At 37.4% G+C, this 10,575-nt stretch overlaps 4 non-coding genes across 4 annotated transcripts; all 4 read left to right on the top strand.

The window, feature by feature from the left end:
• The first annotated feature begins 817 nt into the window (after positions 1–817).
• Positions 818–926, top strand: TRNAL-CAA. Its single transcript has 2 exons — positions 818–855; positions 881–926. It is a non-coding gene; the product is annotated as a tRNA-Leu (tRNA).
• A 2,444-nt stretch (positions 927–3,370) lies between these two features.
• TRNAL-CAA lies at positions 3,371–3,479 on the top strand. Its single transcript has 2 exons — positions 3,371–3,408; positions 3,434–3,479. It is a non-coding gene; the product is annotated as a tRNA-Leu (tRNA).
• A 2,512-nt stretch (positions 3,480–5,991) lies between these two features.
• TRNAL-CAA lies at positions 5,992–6,100 on the top strand. Its single transcript has 2 exons — positions 5,992–6,029; positions 6,055–6,100. It is a non-coding gene; the product is annotated as a tRNA-Leu (tRNA).
• A 3,031-nt stretch (positions 6,101–9,131) lies between these two features.
• Positions 9,132–9,240, top strand: TRNAL-CAA. The gene is made up of 2 exons: positions 9,132–9,169; positions 9,195–9,240. It is a non-coding gene; the product is annotated as a tRNA-Leu (tRNA).
• Positions 9,241–10,575: the final 1,335 nt, after the last annotated feature.

Raw genomic sequence — 10,575 nt, 5'->3', positions numbered from 1 at the left:
ATATACCTATATATCTATACATATATATACATATTTCTAATCATACGGCCGTATATATTTGTGAAGAAATTTCTAAGTTTTACTAAAAATCAGAATACTGTCCAAAGGATACACTCTATTCTGTTTTTTTTTTTTTTGAAAGCCAACAATTTACCACTCACTTGTTTCAGCACTCAGCTGAGTTTGAATTACAGTACACTTTCACACATTCTGGATTATTAACAAAGACAAACTTCGAAGCAGTTAAATTTCCAGCTTGAGAACGAGGAAAACACAGTTGAAAATTCTTGAAATAAGTGCTAAAATCAGCCAGATCAAAAGAAAAAAAATAAAAGTTTGGGACAGACAGTTTCAAACTCACATACTTCCTACTTAAAGGTAGAAGCCCTACCACTAGACCAAAAAAGAACTCAAGCAGCTTTTTATTTTCTGCCTTTTGAAGCAATGATGTGAAATGTGTCATGCATGCCGTGTATATATGTTCTCCCCCATTGTTTTATTTATTTATTTATTTATTCCTACTCGTAGCATGAACTGCAATTTCTTTTCTTTATTTAACTATTCTTTCATATTGACAAATTAAGGTGACGCATCAACAACAAAGAGTGCATTTCTCAGACACTGCAGCAGTTATTACCTATATGTCAATTTTTTAAGAATTCGTATAAGGTGTGGATAGCAATAGCATACAGCTCGAGAATGAACAGGTGTTTGCACTGCAAGTAACCTGGACTACTGCACTCAAAACACTTTAAATTACAACACAGAAAGAACGAGACAGAACAAACAGGTATGCACCTAAAGAAAGCTTAAATGTGTCAGGATGGCTGAGTGGTCTAAGGCGCCAGACTCAAGAATTCAATTTCTTCCAACATGGGGATTCTGGTCTCCAAATGGAGGCGTGGGTTCAAATCCCACTTCTGACAGATGTGTTTTGCTCACTGCCTGAGACTGTGAAATGAGTCAACGTGTAGTGTGGAAGTAAGGAGGTCAAATGCCCTCAAGGGGCTAGCAACAGCCTCTGACTGAAAGTTAATGATGCAGATCTCGAGGGAGGAACTCCGACGCTATTTTGATTTTGTTAGCCACATAAACCCCTTTGAGGTAATCTCATTTCAATGACAACCAAGAAGCTTTCTGGACAGCGATGACACCCACAGAATCAAACCCTGGATTCTGGGATTCCTGGATTCTGGCTTAAGAGTCTGTTCAGTTGATAGGATTACTCCTGAGGACAAAACTGCTAGTCTTCCATGTTGAACTCTTTGCTGTCCTGATAGATACACATTCGAGTAGGCAAATTCCTGAAATCTATTATAGAAACAGGTGGTCCATTAGGAGCTTTGATCTTAGTTCATGTCAGTCTGGCTTAAACAAAGGATTAGGCTATGGAATTAAATAGGGGAATGAACGTCTCTTATTACCAAGCTGCATTCCGAGAATTTCTGAATCGAAGATATGGACACTAGGCATGCAAATGCTGTGAACCAATATACAGAGATTACAAGAGCTCTGCTAGGTCTGCAACAACAAAAAAAGAGATTTCAAAAATCAGCTTCATAGTAAGTGCATAGAAAAGGTGGGGAGGGGGTGGACTGACACCTTACAAAAAGCATATGCTTATGAGAGCTAAGAAACGTAAATCGTAAGAAATCGCCCGGGGGTCTATTAAAGTTTACTGTCTAATTTTTAAAGATCTGCTACCATTTTCAAAAATACGATAACCTTTCTGAAAGCTGGAACAGGTAACCTGGGAATTTCACCTTCAGAAGAGTTGGCAGACATCTCCTTGCTCTTTGGAACAGAATTCCTACATTATTTTTTTCCTTTCGTGACGGACAGGTTCCAATACACACTTTGGTATGGAAATGGGAGACCAGAAATCACAATTTCAGGAAATCAATACAAGGACTGACAAAATTTGCCTGCAAAAATAGCATTGACCTGGTCAATACATTCAACTGCAAAGGTCAGCAGTCCATGGTGAAAAGTTTTATTTATTTATTTATATACTGTTCTATCTATCTATCTATCTATCTATCTATCTATCTATCTATCTATCTATCTATCATCCCCACCGCCTGGGACCAAAAACACCTTACTCTCCTTCTGACTCTTTCCTTCCCCACTCCAACTGTTCTTAGTCTCCCTGTAAATTATTGGTTTGTGGTGGGCAAATGCTGTTTTCTGTACTGTCTACAGCTTTCCAGTTACTGTTTCTTTATTCACATTTGTTTACCAGGAAAGTCTGACATGATAACTTCATCTGTAATCCATGGAGACATGGACAGAACTCCGAGTCTGCCTCCCATGTGGCCTATCATGTTTATCAGTCTCAGCAGTGGTGAGAAAATCGAATTAAAATGATCCCAAAAATTATTGACGTGAAAAGAGAAGAGAGAAACATTTCTCTTTCAAAAGTGAAAAACTGAAGTTGACGATTCCTGAGCTGATAATTAACACAGCACTTACACATATGTGTATATATATATATATATATATATATATATATATATATATATATATATATATATATATATATACATATTTCTAATCATACGGCCGTATACATTTGTGAAGAAATTTCTAAGTTTTACTAAAAATCAGAATACTTTCCAAAGGATACACTCTATTCTGTTTTTTTTTTTTTTGAAAGCCAACAATTTACCACTCACTTGTTTCAGCACTCAGCTGAGTTTGAATTACAGTACACTTTCACACATTCTGGATTATTAACAAAGACAAACTTCGAAGCAGTTAAATTTCCAGCTTGAGAACGAGGAAAACACAGTTGAAAATTCTTGAAATAAGTGCTAAAATCAGCCAGATCAAAAGAAAAAAAAAAATAAAAGTTTGGGACAGACAGTTTCAAACTCACATACTTCCTACTTAAAGGTAGAAGCCCTACCACTAGCATAAAGAAGAACTCAAGCAGCTCTTTATTTTCTGCCTTTTGAAGCAATGATGTGAAATGTGTCATGCATGCCGTGTATATATGTTCTCCCCCATTGTTTTATTTATTTATTTATTTATTCCTACTCGTAGCATGAACTGCAATTTCTTTTCTTTATTTAACTATTCTTTCACATTGACAAATTAAGGTGACGCATCAACAGCAAAGAGTGCATTTCTCAGACACTGCAGCAGTTATTACCTATATGTCATTTTTTAAGAATTCGTATAAGGTGTGGATAGCAATAGCATACTGTCAGGGTCATTCAGTGGACACTACAAGACAAAAAAAGCTCGAGAATGAACAGGTGTTTGCACTGCAAGTAACCTGGACTACTGCACTCAAAACACTTTAAATTACAACACAGAAAGAACGAGACAGAACAAACAGGTATGCACCTAAAGAAAGCTTAAATGTGTCAGGATGGCCGAGTGGTCTAAGGCGCCAGACTCAAGGATTCAATTCCTTCCAACATGGGGATTCTGGTCTCCAAATGGAGGTGTGGGTTCAAATCCCACTTCTGACAGGTGTGTTTTGCTCACTGCCTGAGACTGTGAAATGAGTCAACGTGTAGTGTGGAAGTAAGGAGGTCAAATGCCCTCAAGGGGCTAGCAACAGCCTCTGACTGAAAGTTAATGATGCAGATCTCGAGGGAGGAACTCCGACGCTATTTTGATTTTGTTAGCCACATAAACCCCTTTGAGGTAATCTCATTTCAATGACAACCAAGAAGCTTTCTGGACAGCGATGACACCCACAGAATCAAACCCTGGATTCTGGGATTCCCTGGATTCTGGCTTAAGAGTCCATTCAGTTGATAGGATTACTCCTGAGGACAAAACTGCTAGTCTTCCATGTTGAACTCTTTGCTGTCCTGATAGATACACATTCGAGTAGGCAAATTCCTGAAATCTATTATAGAAACAGGTGGTCCATTAGGAGCTTTGATCTTAGTTCATGTCAGTCTGGCTTAAACAAAGGATTAGGCTATGGAATTAAATAGGGGAATGAACGTCTCTTATTACCAAGATGCACTCCGAGAATTTCTGAATCGAAGATATGGACACTAGGCATGCAAATGCTGTGAACCAATATACAGAGATTACAAGAGCTCTGCTAGGTCTGCAACAACAAAAAAAGAGATTTCAAAAATCAGCTTCATAGTAAGTGCATAGAAAAGGTGGGGAGGGGGTGGACTGACACCTTACAAAAAGCATATGCTTATGAGAGCTAAGAAACGTAAATCGTAAGAAATCGCTTGGGTGTCTATTAAAGTTTACTATGTCATTTTTGAAGATCTGCTACCATTTTCAAAAAATACAATAACCTTTCTGAAAGCTGGAACAGGTAACCTGGGAATTTCACCTTCAGAAGAGTTGGCAGACATCTCCTTGCTCTTTGGAACAGAATTCCTACATTATTTTTTCCCTTTCCTGACGGACAGGTTCCAATACACACTTTGGTATGGAAATGGGAGACCAGAAATCACAATTTCAGGAAATCAATACAAGGACTGACAAAATTTGCCTGCAAAAATAGCATTGACCTGGTCAATACATTCAACTGCAAAGGTCAGCAGTCCATGGTGAAAAGTTTTATTTATTTATTTATATACTGTTCTATCTATCTATCTATCTATCTATCTATCTATCTATCTATCTATCTATCTATCTATCTATCATCCCCACCGCCTGGGACCAAAAACACCTTACTCTCCTTCTGACTCTTTCCTTCCCCACTCCAACTGTTCTTAGTCTCCCTGTAAATTATTGGTTTGTGGTGGGCAAATGCTGTTTTCTGTACTGTCTACAGCTTTCCAGTTACTGTTTCTTTATTCACATTTGTCTACAGGGAAAGTCTGACATGATAACTTCATCTGTAATCCATGGAGACATGGACAGAACTCCGAGTCTGCCTCCCATGTGGCCTATCATGTTTATCAGTCTCAGCAGTGGTGAGAAAATCGAATTAAAATGATCCCAAAAATTATTGACGTGAAAAGAGAAGAGAGAAACATTTCTCTTTCGAAAAGTGAAAAACTGAAGTTGACGATTCCTGAGCTGATAATTAACACAGCACTTACACATATGTATGTATATATATATATATATATATATATATATATATATATATATATATATATATATATATATATATATATATATATATATATATATATATATATATATATATATATATATATATATATATATATACATATTTCTAATCATACGGCCGTATACATTTGTGAAGAAATTTCTAAGTTTTACTAAAAATCAGAATACTTTCCAAAGGATACACTCTATTCTGTTTTTTTTTTTTTTTTTTGAAAGCCAACAATTTACCACTCACTTGTTTCAGCACTCAGCTGAGTTTGAATTACAGTACACTTTCACACATTCTGGATTATTAACAAAGACAAACTTCGAAGCAGTTAAATTTCCAGCTTGAGAACGAGGAAAACACAGTTGAAAATTCTTGAAATAAGTGCTAAAATCAGCCAGATCAAAAGAAAAAAAAAATAAAAGTTTGAGACAGACAGTTTCAAACTCACATACTTCCTACTTAAAGGTAGAAGCCCTACCACTAGACCAAAGAAGAACTCAAGCAGCTCTTTATTTTCTGCCTTTTGAAGCAATGATGTGAAATGTGTCATGCATGCAGTGTATATATGTTCTCCCCCATTGTTTTATTTATTTATTCCTACTCGTAGCATGAACTGCAATTTCTTTTCTTTATTTAACTATTCTTTCACATTGACAAATTAAGGTGACGCATCAACAGCAAAGAGTGCATTTCTCAGACACTGCAGCAGTTATTACCTATATGTCATTTTTTAAGAATTCGTATAAGGTGTGGATAGCAATAGCATACTGTCAGGGTCATTCAGTGGACACTACAAGACAAAAAAAGCTCGAGAATGAACAGGTGTTTGCACTGCAAGTAACCTGGACTACTGCACTCATAACACTTTAAATTACAACACAGAAAGAACGAGACAGAACAAACAGGTATGCACCTAAAGAAAGCTTAAATGTGTCAGGATGGCCAAGTGGTCTAAGGCGCCAGACTCAAGGATTCAATTCCTTCCAACATGGGGATTCTGGTTCTCAAATGGAGGTGTGGGTTCAAATCCCACTTCTGACAGACATGTTTTGCTCACTGCCTGAGACTGTGAAATGAGTCAACGTGTAGTGTGCAAGTAAGGTGGTCAAATGCCCTCAAGGGGCTAGCAACAGCCTTTGTTTATTTTATTTATTTGTTTATTTATTTATTTATTTATTTATTCCTACTCGTAGCATGAACTGCAATTTCTTTTCTTTATTTAACTATTCTTTCACATTGACAAATTAAGGTGACGCATCAACAGCAAAGAGTGCATTTCTCAGACACTGCAGCAGTTATTACCTATATGTCATTTTTTAAGAATTCGTATAAGGTGTGGATAGCAATAGCATACTGTCAGGGTCATTCAGTGGACACTACAAGACAAAAAAAGCTTGAGAATGAACAGGTGTTTGCACTGCAAGTAACCTGGACTACTGCACTCAAAACACTTTAAATTACAACACAGAAAGAACGAGATAGAACAAACAGGTATGCACCTACAGAATTCTTAAATGTGTCAAGATGGCCTAAGACGCCAGGCTCAAGAATTCAATTCCTTACAATATGGGGATTCTGGTCTTCCGATGGAGGCGTGGGTTCAAATTCCATTTCTGACAGGTTTGTTTTGCTCACTGCCTGAGACTGTGAAATGAGTCAACGTGCAGTGTGGAAGTAAGGAGGTCAAATGCCCTCAGGAGGCTAGCAACAGCCTCTGACTGAAAGTTAATAATGCAGATCTCGAGAGAGGAACTCAGACGCTATTTTGATTTTGTTAGCCACATAAACCCCTTTGAGGTAATCTCATTACAATGACAACCAAGAAGCTTTTGGGACAACAATGACGCCCACAGAATCAAACCCTGGTTTCTGGGATACCCTGGATTCTGGCTTAAGAGTCCGTTCAGTTGATAGGATTACTCCTGAGGACAAAACTGCTAGTCTTCCATGTTGAACTCTTTGCTGTCCTGATAGATACACATTCAAGTAGGCAAATTCCTGAAATCTATTATAGAAACAGGTGGTCCATTAGGAGCTTTGATCTTAGTTCATGTCAGTCTGGCTTAAACAAAGGATTAGGCTATGGAATTAAATAGGGGAATGAACGTCTCTTATTACCAAGCTGCATTCCGAGAATTTCTGAATCGAAGATATGGACACTAGGCATGCAAATGCTGTGAACCAATATACAGAGATTACAAGAGCTCTGCTAGGTCTGCAACAACAAAAAAAGAGATTTCAAAAATCAGCTTCATAGTAAGTGCATAGAAAAGGTGGGGAGGGGGTGGACTGACACCTTACAAAAAGCATATGCTTATGAGAGCTAAGAAACGTAAATCGTAAGAAATCGCTCGGGGGTCTATTAAAGTTTACTGTCTAATTTTTAAAGATCTGCTACCATTTTCAAAAAATACGATAACCTTTCTGAAAGCTGGAACAGGTAACCTGGGAATTTCACCTTCAGAAGAGTTGGCAGACATCTCCTTGCTCTTTGGAACAGAATTCCTACATTATTTTTTCCCTTTCGTGACGGACAGGTTCCAATACACACTTTGGTATGGAAATGGGAGACCAGAAATCACAATTTCAGGAAATCAATACAAGGACTGACAAAATTTGCCTGCAAAAATAGCATTGACCTGGTCAATACATTCAACTGCAAAGGTCAGCAGTCCATGGTGAAAAGTTTTATTTATTTATTTATATACTGTTCTATCTATCTATCTATCTATCTATCTATCTATCTATCTATCTATCTATCTATCTATCATCCCCACCGCCTGGGACCAAAAACACCTTACTCTCCTTCTGACTCTTTCCTTCCCCACTCCAACTGTTCTTAGTCTCCCTGTAAATTATTGGTTTGTGGTGGGCAAATGCTGTTTTCTGTACTGTCTACAGCTTTCCGGTTACTGTTTCTTTATTCACATTTGTCTACAGGGAAAGTCTGACATGATAACTTCATCTGTAATCCATGGAGACATGGACAGAACTCCGAGTCTGCCTCCCATGTGGCCTATCATGTTTATCAGTCTCAGCAGTGGTGAGAAAATCGAATTAAAATGATCCCAAAAATTATTGATGTGAAAAGAGAAGAGAGAAACATTTCTCTTTCGAAAAGTGAAAAACTGAAGTTGACGATTCCTGAGCTGATAATTAACACAGCACTTACACATATGTATATATATATATATATATATATATATATATATATATATATATATATATATATATATATATATATACATATTTCTAATCATACGGCCGTATATATTTGTGAAGAAATTTCTAAGTTTTACTAAAAATCAGAATACTGTCCAAAGGATACACTCTATTCTGTTTTTTTTTTTTTAAAGCCAACAATTTACCACTCACTTGTTTCAGCACTCAGCTGAGTTTGAATTACAGTACACTTTCACACATTCTGGATTATTAACAAAGACAAACTTCGAAGCAGTTAAATTTCCAGCTTGAGAACGAGGAAAACACAGTTGAAAATTCTTGAAATAAGTGCTAAAATCAGCCAGATCAAAAGAAAAAAAAATAAAAGTTGGGGACAGATAGTTTCAAACTCATATACCTCCTATTTAACGGTAGAAGTTCTACCACAAGACTGAAGAGGAACTCAAGCAGCTCTTTATTTTCTGCCTTTTGAAGCAATGATGTGAAATGTGTCATGCATGCCGTGTATATATGTTCTCCCCCATTGTTTTATTTATTTATTTATTTATTTATTCCTACTCGTAGCATGAACTGCAATTTCTTTTCTTTATTTAACTATTCTTTCACATTGACAAATTAAGGTGACGCATCAACAGCAAAGAGTGCATTTATCAGACACTGCAGCAGTTATTACCTATATGTCATTTTTTAAGAATTCGTATAAGGTGTGGATAGCAATAGCATACTGTCAGGGTCATTCAGTGGACACTACAAGACAAAAAAAGCTCGAGAATGAACAGGTGTTTGCACTGCAAGTAACCTGGACTACTGCACTCAAAACACTTTAAATTACAACACAGAAAGAACGAGACAGAACAAACAGGTATGCACCTAAAGAAAGCTTAAATGTGTCAGGATGGCCAAGTGGTCTAAGGCGCCAGACTCAAGGATTCAATTTCTTCCAACATGGGGATTCTGGTCTCCAAATGGAGGCGTGGGTTCAAATCCCACTTCTGACAGACATGTTTTGCTCACTGCCTGAGACTGTGAAATGAGTCAACGTGTAGTGTGGAAGTAAGGAGGTCAAATGCCCTCAAGGGGCTAGCAACAGCCTCTGACTGAAAGTTAATGATGCAGATCTCGAGGGAGGAACTCCGACGCTATTTTGATTTTGTTAGCCACATAAACCCCTTTGAGGTAATCTCATTTCAATGACAACCAAGAAGCTTTCTGGACAGCGATGACACCCACAGAATCAAACCCTGGATTCCTGGATTCTGGCTTAAGAGTCCGTTCAGTTGATAGGATTACTCCTGAGGACAAAACTGCTAGTCTTCCATGTTGAACTCTTTGCTGTCCTGATAGATACACATTCAAGTAGGCAAATTCCTGAAATCTATTATAGAAACAGGTGGTCCATTAGTAGCTTTGATCTTTGTTCATGTCAGTCTGGCTCAAACAAAGGATTAGGCTATGGAATTAAATAGGGGAATGAACGTCTCTTATTACCAAGCTGCATTCCGAGAATTTCTGAATCGAAGATATGGACACTAGGCATGCAAATGCTGTGAACCAATATACAGAGATTACAAGAGCTCTGCTAGGTCTGCAACAACAAAAAAAGAGATTTCAAAAATCCACTTCATAGTAAGTGCATAGAAAAGGTGGGGAGGGGGTGGACTGACACCTTACAAAAAGCATATGCTTATGAGAGCTAAGAAACGTAAATCGTAAGAAATCGCTCGGGGGTCTATTAAAGTTTACTGTGTCATTTTTGAAGATCTGCTACCATTTTCAAAAAATACGATAACCTTTTTGAAAGCTGGAACAGGTAACCTGGGAATTTCTCCTTCAGAAGAGTTGGCAGACATCTCCTTGCTCTTTGGAATAGAAATCCTACATTATTTTTTTCCTTTCGTGACGGACAGGTCCCAATACGCACTTTGGTATGGAACTGGGAGACCAGAAATCACAATTTCAGGAAATCAGTACAAGGACTGACAAAATTTGGCTGCAAAAATAGCATTGACCTGGTCAATACATTCAACTGCAAAGGTCTGCAGTCCATGGTGAAAAGTTTTACTTATTTATTTATATATTGTTCTATCTATCTATCTATCTATCTATCTATCTATCTATCTATCTATCTATCTATCTATCTATCTATCTATCTATCTATCTATCTATCTATCTATCTATCTATCTATCATCCCCACCGCCTGGGACCAAAAACACCTTACTCTCCATCTGACTCTTTCCTTCCCCACTCCAACTGTTCTGAGTCTCCCTGTAAATTACTGGTTTATGGTGGGCAAATGCTGTTTTCTGTACTGTCTACAGCTTCCCAGTTACTG

Source organism: Protopterus annectens, chromosome 7.part1 (assembly GCF_019279795.1).
Source record: "Protopterus annectens isolate FY-2018-M chromosome 7.part1, PAN1.0, whole genome shotgun sequence".
NCBI classification, from domain to species: Eukaryota; Metazoa; Chordata; order Ceratodontiformes; family Protopteridae; genus Protopterus; species Protopterus annectens.
The sequence above is the reverse complement of the archived record's forward strand: the minus strand, read 5'-3'. Positions and strand labels throughout refer to the sequence as shown.